The sequence below is a fragment of the Portunus trituberculatus genome, chromosome 42, assembly GCF_017591435.1.
Source record: "Portunus trituberculatus isolate SZX2019 chromosome 42, ASM1759143v1, whole genome shotgun sequence".
Classification (NCBI taxonomy): Eukaryota; Metazoa; Arthropoda; class Malacostraca; order Decapoda; family Portunidae; genus Portunus; species Portunus trituberculatus.
Window position 1 is genome coordinate 10,011,938 of NC_059296.1, and position 17,500 is coordinate 10,029,437.

At 41.6% G+C, this 17,500-nt stretch overlaps 1 long non-coding RNA gene across 1 annotated transcript in view; it reads left to right on the plus strand.

Annotated features, from left to right (window-relative positions):
- The window catches only part of LOC123517342, a 569,643-nt gene that overhangs the window by 279,022 nt on the left and 273,121 nt on the right, over positions 1-17,500 (plus strand). Inside the window, exon 3 of the long non-coding RNA XR_006678449.1 lies at positions 9,229-9,259. This is a non-coding gene — a long non-coding RNA (uncharacterized LOC123517342). The remainder of the gene's footprint in view (positions 1-9,228; positions 9,260-17,500) is intronic.

Sequence of the window (17,500 nt, forward strand, 5' to 3'; positions counted from 1 at the left end):
CTCTCTCTCTCTCTCTCTCTCTCTCTCTCAAGGTACTATATCATTTCCCCGTGGCCCGAGGAATTGTATCTAAGTGACTCGTCTGACACCTGAGTCTTCGATAGCATCACACCCCACAAAGCTATCTCACCTGCCTTTTTATCGGCCCCTCCCTCGCCCATTGTGTGCCGCCCGCCAGATATACATTATGCGGAAAGAATCTGCATAACTTGTATTGTTCTGATTGAGGGTAGCTGTTCTGTTCCAAGGCTTCCAGTGTATATACGTACCTAGGTATGTGTATTTGTTCGTATATTCGTTTTCTTTTTCGAGGGTACGATGGTGGGAGAGGGAGGGACTTTATAATTTTTTGTTTGTCTGTGTGTGTGTGTGTGTGTGTGTGTGTGTGTGTGTGTGTGTGTGTGTGTGTGTGTGTGTGTGAGAGAGAGAGAGAGAGAGAGAGAGAGAGAGAGAGAGAGAGAGAGAGAGAGAGAGAGAGAGAGAGAATGCGTGTTTCTTTTCAGTTTGTTAGTTATAGTAATAATTATTTTTAAAGTGAATACAAAAAGCATAAAGAAAGCATCATAATCACCATCATCAACATTATTATCAACACCATTATCTTCAACAACAACAGCAACAACAACAACAACAACAACAACATCAACAAAGACAACAAAATCAATAACAACAGTAACAACAAAAGCAACAGTAGCAGGGTCGGCAGTAACAGGTGTTAGATCCCACACACACACACACACACACACACACACACACACACACACACACACACACACACACACACACACACACACACACACACACACACACAACAAACAAACAAAAGAAATCCAGAAAAAGAAATCACCGTGACTACGAACACCTCCACTTGTCCTTCAGGAACAGAAAGGTCTATACGTAGCAGGCCTAAACACCGCCCTCCGTCAGCCAGGCCAGCCCACCGTCATTGCCGTTACCTGGAGGCGGCGGAGGGGAAGAGGGCGCGGCGTGACGGGCGAGACGAGACTGTCACGCCGTTCATGTGACGTAGCGTGACGGAGGCAGCGGCGACGTTTTCATTCTCTCTCTCTCTCTCTCTCTCTCTCTCTCTCTCTCCGGCCCCCTAGTCGATCCCCCAGACTGGCAGGGGACATCAGCCAGGCGTGAGAACGGGAGAGAAGAGAAAAAGGAAAGGGAAGAGGAAGAAAAAGAGCGAAGTGGCTATGAAGAGAAAGAAAATGAGCTAGAAAAGAAGAGAAAAATGAAGATGAAGCAACGGTATAAAAAGAAGGAAGAATTGCGGTGATGGAGGAGAAGAAAGCGGGAGAGTCAAAGGGAAACATAATTGACTATTGACTGGATGATTGATTTATACGTTATGGTGTTTGAGCGGCGCTGTAACTGTGTCATTGCTGCGCCGGGGAACATGAAATCGGAGAAGAGGAAGTGAAGGAACAAATGACTGACAGAAATAAAAAAAAAAAAATAAAAAAAACGAAAATATAGATGGCAGAATTTACGAATAACAAGGAAAATAGTGAAAAAAAAATTGAGCTCTACATTTATAGATTACACGAATATAAGGAAGGATTATGATAAAAATGATAACAAGAGATAAAAAAACAATAGACATTTTATCTTATGAATCTGTATAATGGCAAGATACACTAATTCTCTTATTTTCTAATGGTTTTGTTCTTATCTATTAATCTAATATGCGTTATATAGTTAAATTTCCGCTGATATAAAGGAGAACGGGTGACAAGGACGCACTACAACCGAAAGGACACCGACAGGAAATGGTGTAGGACGAGGAGGGCTGAGAGGGCCAAGGGTGGTGACGTCACGGCGTGGTCGGCCCGGCAATGGTGGGCCGCGGTGATCTGCCAAGGTGAGGCCGTGACCCCAGGATGCCTTAGTAGTCATAGGATGAGATCTCGGCCCCGCCAGAGGACGAGAAAGGTGAAGAGGGGAGGCAGTATGAGGGAGGAGGGAGATTCAGCTAGTGTGTGTGTTTTTTGTGTGTGCGTGTTATTTGTTTTTATTTTATTGCTGTCATCATTGTTATTTTAGTGACATTTTACATTGCTGCTTTTATATTTATCGTTGTATGATTTATTCATCGTTTATATTGCTGCTATTATGCGTACACTTGTCACACAGTTCATAGTTTTGTTATTGCATTGTTAATACTTTATTTTATTTATGAAATACATGTATATGTATATTTCATCCTTGCCACAGTTATGTCAGTTGATGCAGCAAAAAAGTGAAAACATATATATATATATATATATATATATATATATATATATATATATATATATATATATATATATATATATATATATATATATATATATATATATATATATATATATATATATATATATATATATATATATATATATATATATATATATATATATATATATATATATATATATATATATATATATATATATATATATATATATATATCACCAAAATACAGTTTAAAAGTATCAGAACAGACGCAGAATTACCATTCTTTGTAATTTCTTTCCTTCATCAAGTATTCACACCAACATTTCATGCGTATGTGTCACGGGTGACGTATGAAAACGCCTCAACTGTTCTCCACCTGCCACGTACACTGGAAAGTAGAAATAATATCTTGGGGTATTATGGATTCTTCCTTCATGGGGGCCGAGAAACGTGCCCGGAATAACAAGTGGGAGACGCAACGTTTTTTTTTTTTTTTTTTTTACCCAGTTTCTACACTATCACATTTTCCGACACATATGAGTCTTTTTCTCCCCCTCCCCCCCCCGTCTCTCTCCCTCTCTCTCTCTCTCTCTCTCTCTCTCTCTCTCTCTCTCTCTCTCTCTCTCTCTCTCTCTCTCTCTCTCTCTCTCTCTCTCTCTCTCTCTCTCTCTCTCTCTCTCTCTCTCTCTCTCTCTCTCTCTCTCTCTCTCTCTCTCTCTCTTTTAAGGTGTTTCACATATTCTTCCAAAGAGGGATTAGCTGATTCCTGATGGAGGGACCTAGAGAGGCTATAGAGTACGTGTGGGTGGAGGAAGTGGGCGGAATGCTAGAGGGCTAGTGAGGGAGGGGCTGAGGGAGGTATGGAGGAAGGAAGGGAGGGAGAGAGAGGCGAAGGGTACATTTGGAGAGGTCGCCGGTCGTGATAACACCTGAGTTAGTGGTGGTGAGAGGAGACCACTCCACCGCCCCCTATATGGCAGGCGCCTTATGGGCCCCGCCGGGAGAGCGTCTGACTTCTTCCATTATTATATTTTAGCATTATGGCGAGGCGAGGGCTCACTCTTTGGGAGATTCCAGCTTGGAGGGATTCGGTGGTGCGATCTTTCAGGGAGACTCGGGTTTCGCGGTGTAAGAATAAGGCGAGGGAAAAGGATTTACTTATATAGAGAGTTAGTAGTATTGAAATTTACCACTGTTGGTGTGTGGCAGGGAAGATGTAGTGTTATATAGGGTAGAGGCGGAGGAGTGCACGTACATAGTAGGCCGCCGGTGGTGTGTAGTGTAGCGATGCAGAGCGCGTCCCTCATAAAGGTGTGGCCTTGTCGCAGGTGAATTGTTCCCGAGAATCATCAGACAATTGTTTTCAGCGTTTGGCGGCACGCGTCGCAGGTGTCGTGTTGTCAGGTAATTCGGCAGGAACGGTGAAAAACGAGCTTGTTTGCGTTATTTAGTTTAGTGAACTAAAAAAAAATAAAAACATCCCCCAAATATAAATGGCAGCAGCTCTTTCATGTCGCACGGCGGAGTGACGCAAACAGATATATTGTTCGGGTGTGGTGCCATCCTGCACTCAGCCTGCTTGTTTGTGTGTTGATTGGAATGGATGTATGTACAGGTGTGTGTGTGTGTGTGTGTGTGTGTGTGTGTGTGTGTGTGTGTGTGTGTGTGTGTGTGTGTGTGTGTGTGTGTGTGTGTGTATGCGGGTTTGCGTGTGTATGCGGGTTTGCGTGTGTGTTGTATTTTTTACAAGCATCCTTAGTATACATATATACACACATATGATCTATATCTTAACTGCGTATGTGAATGTCATGTGTGAGCGTGCCTATGCAAACGATGGTAAACGGTGTGTGTGTGTGTGTGTGTGTGTGTGTGTGTGTGTGTGTACTCCTCACGTCTCTTCGCAGTAATTAAGGCACCAGGAAGTAGCAAGGTGTCGGGATGGGGTGGCGGGATGGTTGGCCTTGTGCGGTGGAGTGTTGAAGGTCTAGCTGGCGATGGCCATGTGGAGGCTGGCTGCCGCTCGGGTGGGGCTCAGCATTTTTTGTTGCTGATGCCATATTTGTGGGTGTTTTCTTTATCTCTTATTTTCTTTCATTCTATTTTTGCTTGGTTCGTCACCATTTCATACTCTATTTGATTGTTGGTGTTGTTATTGGTGTTATACGCGGAAAATTGACATTTAAGTTATTTCGCTGTACGTACGTAATGTTCCAGTTATGAATTGTTGCACGTCGCTTACTCAGCATTGCGTCATTTACTTTTCATCTTTCACTGCCGCTTCATTTCGGTGTAGAATGTATCAGCATTACGTAACAAACACACATAAACACAACACACACACACACACACACACACACACACACACACACACACACACACACACACACACACACACACACACACACACACACACACACACACGTTTTATGTCTTTGTTTTTGTCGCTGTGAGAGAAGGACACTCAAGCGTGCAGTTCTTTGCGTGCTTGAACGTGTAACAAGTAGAAAAAGCAGGAGAAAGAAAGAACGTAAAAAAAAAAAAAGAAACGTGCTGTCTTCTTTCAATGCCCTGAGAGGTTTAAAAATATATTCTTGACTTCTCTACTAATGAACTTTGCATTCCATTATGTTACTTTTATTTCTCATGCGTATACTCACACTTTTATCAACGTCTCCTCAAGTGCCACGGCTTACTTATAGAACCGAGAATTCCTTGAGAAAGAAATTCGAAACTTAATATATCTTTTTTATGTATTTTTTAGTCCCAAACAGATAGAGGATTCAATGTTGTTGGTTTAGGCAAATGGCGCTGCACGCAGAGGGTAGGGATGTTTGGGGAAGGAGCGAGGGGACGCGAGGTGAGGGACTGATGGCTAGGGAGGCAATGGGCGTGCTGGGAGGGACGTGGAAAGGGGCGCTAGGGAAATAGGGAGGGAGAGCTGTGGTTGCGGAAGGGAGCATTTATGAGAGAGAGAGAGAGAGAGAGAGAGAGAGAGAGAGAGAGAGAGAGAGAGAGAGAGAGAGAGAGAGAGAGAGAGAGAGAGAGAGAGAGAGAGAGAGAGAGAGAGAGAGAGAGAGAGAAAGTGTTGTGTAGTAGGCGAAGGAAAAGGCGGACAAAATCCGTGGCTGCATTGTCGCATGAATGTTTGGGTGCGTAGCGTGGGTGGGAGCTCGAAGAATCGGTGGGGAGGTGAAGCACGGCGGCGGCAGAGTATCGGCAGGGCGGCAGCAGGGCGGTGCCAGGCTGGTGGCAGGGTGGCGTGTGATGGCAGCCTTGCGTTATGCAGCTCCGGGCCGTGTTAAGTCACGCAGGGCGGGCCGGATGGCGTGTGCGCTGTCCCGGCTGTGAAAGTGTAAATTGCACCTCTAATTTTCGCCTTGTTTGTCTGTATAACTGTGGATTTTAGCACGACATGGACACGTCATAAGTCACTCCCTTCTACATACACAGGCACACACACACACACACACACACACACACACACACACACACACACACACACACACACACCCTGTAGCTCAGTGGTTAGAGCGCTGGTTTCACAAGCCAGAGGACCGGGGTTCGATTCCCCGGCCGGGTGGAGATATTTGGGTGTGTCTCCTTTCACGTGTAGCCCCTGTTCACCTAGCAGTGAGTAGGTACGGAATGTAAATCTAGGAGTTGTGACCTTGTTGTCCCGGTGTGTGGTGTGTGCCTGGTCTCAGGCCTATCCGAAGATCGGAAATAATGAGCTCTGAGCTCGTTCCGTAGGGTAACGTCTGGCTGTCTCGTCAGAGACTGCAGCAGATCAAACAGTGAAACACACACAAGCAAACACTTTCCATTTCGTATATAGTGCTCTTTTTGAATTCTAAATTTAGCGCTCTCTACTTAAGTTGACTCAATTGTGTTGATGGGGAAGACATTTGTCATGCAGGAAGCCTCAACCTGGATGGCCGTGAGTCTTACCAGAGAGCGTTGTGTTACGGGCCGTCAAGGATGTGCGTGTTGCCGGGTTTGTGGCGCACAACACCCTCGCCTCTCACTGTTCATGCATACAATGGGATTACTCTCTCATAAAAAGAAAGAATATGTTTTCATAGTCAGATCTTTATCTTCACCAACTGGCCATGTCCATGACATACTTATATATATATATATATATATATATATATATATATATATATATATATATATATATATATATATATATATATATATATATATATATCAATCAGTTACTGTTCTCCCGCAGCAGTAGTAACGAGTATGTGGAGTGCAAGAGATGCACGCAATCTTCAAGATAGTGAATATAATAGACACACATATAGGCGGTGGCGTAGTGGATAAGGTGGTGAGCGTGGGATCGGGCAGACGTCCATGCGTAGGTTCGAATCCCACCACGTACAGCCTTAAAACACTTTATCATTTGTCGAGTGGTTTAAAGTTACCTACATGTCACCATGATACCCAGGTTCTAGGTGGTTACCCTCAAGATGAGTTTGGGTGGTGATATGGGCCCTAATATGGGTACCACTATATATAAAATTGCTTGCGCCACTAATGGGCGGAAGCTGAACAGCGCTTCCCATACACTCTTCAAGTGTGCCTAGAGGCGCTATAGGCCTTACCGTAAAAAAAAAAAAACACACACACACACACACACACACACACACACACACACACACACATGTGAGTATATGTATATTTATTTACATTTTTTAATTTGAAATATTTTTGGACGGAATTCAGTGTACGTAATATAATAAAAAGATAACATATCTGATATGAATTTCTCTCTCTCTCTCTCTCTCTCTCTCTCTCTCTCTCTCTCTCTCTCTCTCTCTCTCTGCTCCTCGTCACGTCCCTGTCCACCACCTGTTAACACCTGCTGCCTTGTGTTCCACCCCTGTGTGTTCACGTGTTCTCTTCTCCCTTTTTGAACAAGTTGCACACCAGTGTCCGCGTGGCCTTCCTTCCTGCCTCCTGTAAACTTGTTGTTGCCTTCATGGCTACCGATAGTTGTTTACGTTTTCATTCTACTTTTTTTTTTAAGTTTGTTTTTCATTTTCTTTTATTTTTAAGTTTGTTTTTCATTTTCTTTTATTTTCCATCTTTTTTATTAAAATTATTAGTTTGCCTATGTTTGTCTTTCCTTTTCTCCTCTCTCTCTCTCTCTCTCTCTCTCTCTCTCTCTCTCTCTCTCTCTCTCTCTCTCTCTCTCTCTCTCTCTCTCTCTCTCTCTCTCTCTCTCTCTCTCGCTCGTTTGCTCCCTCGCTCTGCAAAAATAGGTATAAATAATGATAGAGGATGATGGTAAGTGGATGATGGAAGTGGAAAGAGAGAGAGAGAGAGAGAGAGAGAGAGAGAGAGAGAGAGAGAGAGAGAGAGAGAGAGAGAGAGAGAGAGACCGCTGTCGCTACAGGACATTGTAATATTGGAGCAATAAACTGCACACACACACACACACACACACACACACACACACACACACACACACACACACACACACACACACACACACGTAAATATTCAAGCCTCATGCACTTACCACCGCCACCACCACCACCACCATAGCTCTCCCTATAGTTACACATACACTGCTTCTGCCAGAAAGGACCAGAACCCCGCGGTAACTCACTTAACCCTCCACTTACCTCCTCTAACTCTACTCGCCAAACCAAAGCCCGGCCTGGCATGTAGTACAACAGGAACATAGATTATTTAAAGCAAACTGTGTGGCGAATGTAACCTACCACCTTCCCTGCCACTGTGAATGTGAACCTGAGACATGACTCCTTCCTTAAATCTCGTCAGCCTCCATTACCGTCTCGTTGGTGGCGTCGAATCTTTCCTTTCCGTGCTGCTGAGGCTCCAGGCGTCCCAGGAGCCACTGCCAGACACGTCTCGGCGAAGGCAAACAGCTGTAGTTGTACATTTCCAGGCCCTCTCCATCCTCCGCCACCTCCCCGTCCTCCTCCCTCAACTCCCTGGCCGCTAGTGGAGAGAAGGAAAGAGAGGGAAAGATACAGCTAAATAAAGACCAAGAACTGAGAATGAGAATGGCATTACATGAGAAGGCAATACACACACACACACACACACACACACACACACACACACACACACACACACACACACACACACACACAGAGAGAGAGAGAGAGAGAGAGAGAGAGAGAGAGAGAGAGAGAGAGAGAGAGAGAGAGAGAGAGAGAGAGAGAGAGAGAGAGGGAAGTTGTAATTCAGAGTGCAATTTCAAATTTGTCCTTGTAATATGATGAATTAAAGGCAATGAAAGAGTAATTACGGTAAATGCTATCCGTGATGTGCCTAGCGGTGCCTCAGATCAAATCTCCGGTTCGTCGACAGAGAAGTTGATAATTATCTCCCGAAATAACATGGGTCACTATTTCTCGGCGTCAGCTGGAGGTTTAATATTAAAATACAACTTTGAATTCAATCTAAAGTCTGCATCAAGTAGTGTTAGCATAAAGAGGTTCAGTTCGATTCAGTATGAAGAATCTGATTATTTTCTTTCTTCTTTTTGAAGTAGTGTCGTATAAGGTATAATAAAAAAAGTACTATAATATACAATAAGGATCACAAATTCCAACTTAGTGACATCGAAGACAAAACAATAAACCACAGTGATTATTCAACAATAAACAGCCCTGTTGTATGTATTTAAACAGTGTGTAGAAATGACCTTGATCTACCCTTCATTGTGTTCGTAGATAAATCAAACTTCATGTTTCCTGTGATAATGTAGGTAATGTCATGTTTATTACTTGTGTTCATTGATAATGTATTGCTTCACACTGCCAGACATTGACTCTTCTATCTGTAATAAAGTTGTTGGATGGCAAGGGTTACTTTTCCATTCATTTTTGAAAATTTTGTAAAGTAAGTTTTGATAACATGGAGAGCAAGGCTGGACATCATCATCCAGGTAATGTTATACGTGTAGAGAAAAATATTATACCATAAAATAAAGTACTTGTTTTTTCCTCTCCACAGGATTCCCAAGTGAAAAGACTCGGACTTCACGGTGAGTACAGAATGATTTTTCGTACCCATCACATGGAAAATTTTTGTGTTGATGGAATTCTCTTTTCACAGATTTTTAAGCGTTAACTTAAAATGTATGTACGTGCGTCATTGTTTTCACGCTTCCGTTCATGAATTACACATGAATGCATCATGAACTCTAATGCGAAGGGTTGATGGTGTTTTAATAGAAGGACAGCGCTCGTTCAGCAGTGTGTGTGTGTGTGTGTGTGTGTGTGTGTGTGTGTGTGTGTCCGTATCCTCTTGTTGCTACGTGGCGCCGCTACTAGCTGAGTATCTCTTTTTTTTTTTTTTTTGCTGCTGTTGAAGTTGATGATGATCTATTACTGCAGCTGCTTTTGCTACTTTTATCATTATTATCATCATTGTTACTATTATTGTTATTATTATTATTATTATTATTATTATTATTATTATTATTATTATTATTATTATTTTATTTATTTATTTTATTATTATTATTATTATTATTATTATTATTATTATTATTATTATTATTATTATTATTATTAATATTATTATTGTTATTGTTATCTTTATCATTATTATTATTATAATTATCATTATTATTGTTATTGTTATTATTATTATTATTATTATTATTATTATTATTATTATTATTAGTATTAGTATTAGTATTATTGTTATTATTAATATTACTATTATCATTATTATCTAAAATCGTTAGAGGCTGACTGCTAATACATACCTTACCTCGTCATAAGTGAGTATTGAGGCATTAATGGCTCCACCTGGACTGAATGTTACAGAGGCGTGGTCATTTCTCTCTCATTCACCTCGTGGGCATGTTTGGCAATGTGTGATAGCGAGGACTAATATAAAACGTCATTCGTATAGTGTGTATGATGTTAGAGAATAAGAGTCGTTTGTTTGGACACATTTCACTAAAAGGGAGTATCAGTCAGGTGTTATTGTAGTGGCGCGGCTCCCTCCCTCCCTGCCTATCACCCTTCCTCCCTACCCGTCCCACCCCAGCGCCATCACTCGCCTGTCCAAGGGGAGCTAAAAAGTTTCCCGGCCACGCCACCTTTCCAATATTTTCGACGCGCGAATTTGTGACTGTGTAAACATGGCTCCCCTCTCGGTTGTATTTCACTGAGAATGATCCTGTATCAATTTGGTTCGCTTAAAAGCCCACAAAATAACTCCTTAAATTCCTGCCAGAACTGAACGACTTTCCGAAAAATGCTTTGGTCAGGAAGAATGCCTGTTGCCCTGTTCATGGATGGATGTTCCCATATATATATATATATATATATATATATATATATATATATATATATATATATATATATATATATATATATATATATATATATATATATATATATATATATATATATATATATATATATATATATATATATATATATATATATATATATATATATATATATATATATATATATATATATATATATATATATATATATATATATATATATATATATATATATATATATATATATATATATATATATATATATATATATATATATATATATATATATATATATATATATATATATATATATATATATATATATATATATATGATATCAGAATAGGTATTATATCATATAGCATATTCTGTAGCAGTAAGCAGCGCTACAAACGTCCCATGTTATATGTTACAATAGGCTATTCTAATAACAGAAAAGGATATCATTGTTGTTTCAGTAACTCCAGTACAGTTGCGGGCCACGTCAATGAAAATCAAATGTCATAACGGAATACTGCGCGGACAAATTCATTAAGCAACACGTACTATTGTCTCGCTTTGTTTATATAACTGTTACAGGCCTGAGAAAGTGTGATCGGCGCACCCATCACTCGTCTTCCCGGCGGCGCCAAACAACAGACCAGCGCAATACATATCTCAATGGTGTATAACATGTAAAGCAAAACATAATGCATATTAATGGATATCATGTAATATTTTGTCGTGATTAATATTTTCCATTAAATCAATGTAATTATTTTGTCCATATTGCTGCATAACAACGCGTGCAAAGCCGCAGAGAACTCAATTTTGTTTCCTACATTTTTAAATATGTCGAGTGATGCGTTCATACAGTAAACCATGGAGTAGGCAGTAGTCACCTGCCGCCCGGTGGAATACTCCAGGAGAGGTACTTACGGGGATGTAGGCAGTGCTGCAGATTGAGTGATTCCCCGTGTCCTCTCTTCCCGGTTCCCTTTGTGGTCTCATTTATACAATTGAGCAGCTGCAGCCTGCCCTCTAAAGACAACTTCTACTACTTCCTACACTACACTACAACACCTTACACTTTTACACTCTCTTCAAATCAAAATTTAATAATGGCTTCACCACGCCCTGCCTCGGAGTCCCCCTCTGGGGAGGGGACCATAAATGTCCCCAGGTCGGACTGCCCCTCTGCTGTCGACCTTGGGTGTCTTGACACTTCATCTAATACTTTCACTATCAATTTCTGCAACATTCGTGGCCTTCGTTCTAATTTTCAATCTGTGGAACACCACCTCTCCTCTACTAAACCTCATCTTCTCTTCCTAACTGAAACACAGTTGTCTGTGACTACTGACAGCAGCCCCTTTTCTGTTCCCTCCTACTTGCTCTATCCTCATTTTCAATCCAAAGCTGGATGTTGCGCATACGTGCGTAACGACACCACTTGCTCTCGTGCCCACAATCTTGAATCTTCAGAATTTTCTACCATCTGGCTAAGACTTCAATGTCACTCTCTAACTAAATTCATCTGTGCTGTATACCTCTCACCTAATTCCTCTGACTATGTAAAATTCTTTGACTATTTGACTTCCAAGGTGGAGCACATCTTATCTCACTTTCCTTTTGCTGAGATCTCCATTTTAGGGATTTCAATGTTCACCACCAGCTTTGGCTTTCATCTTCTTTCACTGACCAACCTGGTGAACAAACCTTCAACTTTGCTATCCTTCATGACCTAGAGCAGCTAGTGAAGTTCCCTACCCGTATTCCTGACCGCCTTGGAGACACGCCCAACATTCTTGATCTTTTCCTAACCTCCAACCCTTCTGCTTACTCTGTTAAACTTTCCTCTCCGTTGGGCTCCTCCGACCACAATCTAATTTCCGTTACCAGTTCTATCACTCCAGTGCAGCCTCAGGACCCGCCTAAGCGGAGGTGCTTCTGGCATTTTAACTCTGCTAAGTGGGAGGAACTAAGGCAGTACTATTCTGATTTCCTTGGGATGATTATTGTTTTCATGTCAGAGATCCTTCTCTTTGTGCCGAGCGCATAACAGAGGTGATTATCTCTGGCATGGAGCTATACATTCCTCATACTTTCTCTAACCCTAAAGCTAAAAAGCCTTGGTTTAACTCTGCTTGTTCTCGTGCTGTCAATGATAGAGAGGCGGCTCACAAACGGTTCCGTAGCCATCCAACTGCTGAAACTCATGCCCTATATATTTCTGCCCGTAATCATGCCAAATCTATTCTCCAACTTACTAAAAACTCTTTCATCAATAGAAAATGTCAAAGTCTTTCCAATTCTAACTCCTCTCGAGATTTCTGGCATCTAGCCAATAATATCTCTAACAACTTTACTTCTTCGTCTTTCCCTCCTTTACTTCATCCAGATGGCTCTACAGCTGTCTCTTCTTTTCTAAAGCTGAACTCTTCGCTCAAACCTTTGCTACCAACTCAACTTTGGATGATTCTGGGCATATTCCTCCTACTCCTCCACCCTCTGACTACTTCATCCCTAAAATTAAAATTCTTTATAAAGACGTTTTCCTGGCCCTCTCTGGCCTTGATTCTCGGAAGGCTTACGGTCCGGATGGAGTCCCTCCTGTTGTTCTCAAAACTGTGCTTCCGAACTCGCTCACTGCCTGGTCAAACTCTTTCATCTGTGTCTCTACTTCTATTTATCCTTCTTGCTGGAAGTTTGCTCACATTCAACCTGTCCCTAAAAAGGTGACCACTCCAATCCTTCTAACTACCGCCCTATAGCTTTGATTTCCTGCCTTTCTAAAGCCTTTGAGTCTATCCTTAATAGGAAGATAATGAGGCATCTATCAGCTCACAACCTTCTCTCTGATTGCCAGTATGGTTTCCGTAAAGGCAGATCTACTGGTGATCTTCTTACTTTCCTAACTGAATCTTGGTCATCCTCTTTAGGGACTTCGGTGAAACCTTTGCTGTCGGCCTTGACATATCGAAAGCCTTCGATAGAGTCTGGCACAAATCTTTAATTTCTAAACTACCCTCCTACGGATTCTATCCTTCTCTCTGTACCTTCATCTCCAGTTTCCTTTCCGATCGTTCTATTGCTGCTGTAGTAGACGGTCACTGTTCTTCCCTAAAACTATCAACAGTGGTGTTCCACAGGGTTCTGTCCTATCACCCACTCTCTTTCTATTATTCATCAATGATCTCCTAAATCTGACTCAATGCCCTATCCACTCCTATGCTGATGATACCACCTGCATTATTCAACAGCGTTCAACAGACGCCCAACCCAACAACAATTAAATGACTCAAGGCGAGATGCTATAGGACGCCTAACTTCTGATCTTTCACTTGTTTCTGATTGGGGCAGAGAAAACCTGGTTTTGTTCAATGCCTCAAAACTCAATTTCTACAACTATCTACTCGACATAACCTTCCAGACAACTATCCTCTCTTCTTCAATAACACTCAACTTCCCTCTCCTCTACATTAAACACACTCGGTCTATCCTTCACTAAAAATCTAAACTGGAAATTTCACATCTCTACTCTTGCTAAATCAGCTTCCAAGAAGTTAGGTGTCCTATGGCGTCTTCGTCCATTTTCTCTCCCTCCCAGCTGCTTGCTCTGTACAAGGGCCTTATCCGCCCGTGTATGGAGTATGGCTCTCATGTCTGGGGATCCACACACAGCTTTACTAAACAAGGTGGAATCTAAAGCTTTTCGTCTTATCAACTCTTCTCCTCTAACTGACTGTCTTGATTCTTTAAGTCACCGCCGCAATGTTGCATCTTTATCTGTCTTCTACCGCTGTTTTCATGCTGTCTGCTCTTCTGAACTTGCTAACTGCATGCCTTCCCCTCCTGCGGCCTCGCTGCACAAGACTCTCTACTTCTTCTCATCCCTATTCTGTCCATCTTCCTAATGCAAGAGTTAACCAGTATCTTCACTCCTTCATTCCCTACACTGGTAAACTCTGGAACTCTCTACCTGTGTCTGTATTTCCACCTGCCTATGACTTAAACTCTTTCAAAAGAGGAGTGTCAAGACACCTCTTACGTTAACTGGACCCTCCTTTTAGATTTTTTTGTTTTTTCTCTACTTTCTTCTTAACAGGGCCTGGCAACCAGCGGGATTTTTTTTTTCACTTTGTTTTCCCTTGGCCAGTGCCCTTGTAATGTAAAAAAAAAAAAAAAAAACACACTACTGCACAATCCGAGCCAAGGACGTTGCTTGTTCCTGCCGTGATAAGGCTTTCGTGGTGACTCGGAGAGAAAGAGAAGACTTCCAACGCCCACTTCATTGTGCATAACTATTTTTCCGAAAGCAAATATAGGGCGGGGAAGGGGTTGTTTTTGTGGTGATATGGTGGATAACGATGCTGATGTAACGGAGCTCTGTACATTATCGGCCTTACAGGAAGACTTTGTGTGTGTGTGTGTGTGTGTGTGTGTGTGTGTGTGTGTGTGTGTGTGTGTGTGTGTGTGTGTGTGTGTGTGTGTGTGTGTGTGTGTTAATGTGAGGCAGTTACATTGTGGTGTTCTGCCTGAGTGTGTTGTGAAGTGTAGCACGACGAGAACCATTTTGCAGTGCTGTGCTTTGCCTTGTAAGTGTGTAAAGAGTGGACGTGACAGGATGCACTGGTTACTTATGGACCTGAGCTGTGGTGGTGGTGGTGGTGGTGGTGCTGAGAGTGGTGTGGAGTGAAGGGGAAGGAAAAGAGGAGGAAAACACATAATGGAGAGAAATAGGTTAGTGTAAGATTTCTAAATGGCTGTTACGGAGGCGAAATTTAACCAGAGCACGGCACCTTCCAGTTGAAGGCAATCCAACCCTAATTATCGAGATAAGATCTATGAAGTGAAGCATCCACATTTGTCTGGCTGGAATACACGCATCGCTCAAGATTATAATCGCTTCCTGTTGTAACGGAGTACAAGGTTATAATTCTTATTGCAGAATCGTTTGCTTTTAACAGCCTCGAATTATGCTAAGTGTCGCGAATTTAGTCATCTTTAAAAAAGTTAAATAAGTTTCGTGTGTTTATTTACTGCTGATGTTGTATAATGCATATGTATTCTTTTGCTGTTATTTTTTTTAATTATGAACTTAGACACAACGTAAAAAGTCCACGTGCTGGGACTATTAGCAGACTTTAGAAAATAGTTAAGAGAATGAATTATAGATATTGATAATAAGTGTGGCCTCAAAAAGAATTACTGAACTGCCATTAGCAACAGTATAAATATAAGCAAAAAAAAAAAAAAAAAAGGCACCGGTGTACCCTCACAGCTGCCATCCGGTTCCCTGCTATTTCCACACACACACACACACACACACACACACACACACACACACACACACACACACACACACACACACACATAGGGTCACAGGTGGGGCTCTGGGAACGCTATGCTCATTTCGCCTCCCAACCAAACACGAGAGACATGTGTACAAACAACGTAAAATATATACAGGCATAGCTGTGTGTTGTGGGGATGAGGGGGTACTCGCATGTATGAGGGCAGGAATCATAACACTACGTAGTCACTGTTACTGTCATCTTAACACCCACATCAACGTACTCGTACCTCTACCCACAAATACCGTCAGCTTCTCATACAGTATACTGTGTGTGTGTGTGTGTGTGTGTGTGTGTGTGAGAAAGAGAGAGAGAGAGAGAGAGAGAGAGAGAGAGAGAGAGAGAGAGAGAGAGAGAGAGATTGCGAGAGGTAAATTCAGCGTTTGTTATTATGTTCAATGACCTGAATATCATCTGTGGAAACTGTGGCAATTATTTTGGTTTTTTCTTTATTTCGGATTTGTGTTGTGTGCGTGTGTGTGTGTTGCTGTTGTTGTTGTTGTTGTTGTTGTTGTTGTTGTTGCAATGTTTTTTTTTATTTTATTGTTATTGTTGTGGTTGTTCTTGTTGTTGGTTGTTTTATATTTTTATTTTATAGTGTTCTGATTGATTTCCCAGTTGACTTATTGATCTCCTTTTATTTTTCCATGTTTCTTGTGTTTTTTTTTTGCGATTTGCTGTTTCTGTTAACATAATGACCTTCGGTTCTCCTGTGTACCATAAAGTAAATATTGCGCAGTTGGTACTTATTTTCCCACCTGCATTTGCCTTCTCTTCCCTTTATGACCTTCACAAAACACACACACACACACACACACACACACACACACACACACACACACACACACACACACACACACACACACACACACACACACACACACACACACACACACATACCAAGCCATCCCCACTGTTTGCGACACATTAACATTATTTAACAGTGACCTGGTAGGAAGGACACTGCTGAACAAATACACGCACATACAGACACACACACACACACACACACACACACACACACACACACACACACACACACACACACACACACAATGCAGGTGTCCAGGTTTGAGTCATCCCGCAGGTGTTGTTCCTCAAGGTTTTTGTCATCGTGCTTTGTCTTTTCCTAACGGTCTGGTGAGGTACTTATGTAAGGAGAGACCGTAATTTTGTACCCAGTCATGATAGCATTTGTTATGGAGGCTTTGGTGGAAGTTTTCACAACAATGATAGTGAATGTGATAGTGACAATGGTGCTCGTGGTGGTGATGGTGGTAGTGGGTGGTAAAAACAATCATTAGTGTCAGATGGAGCGATTAGTGTCAGAGTTGATAATCTTTAAAGCCAGATCTTAAGTTTTCGTTAATAATGGTTATTGTGGTGATGGTGATTGTGTTGATAGTATTGCTGATAGACAGTATGTGTAGAAAGCTGCTATTCGTGTCAGAGAGGATCAGTGGTAAAACTAAATTTAACTGTAAAACTAGAAGTTATCACAAAGTTTCAAACGTTGTTATTGCCGATGATCAATTTGTGCCAGGAAAAAAATGTATGTATACGCAACGGCAAAATCAAGAGAGAGACAAAAAAAAATCCGTGTAACATAATATTGGTCGCTGTTGGCTGTAGTGTAACAACG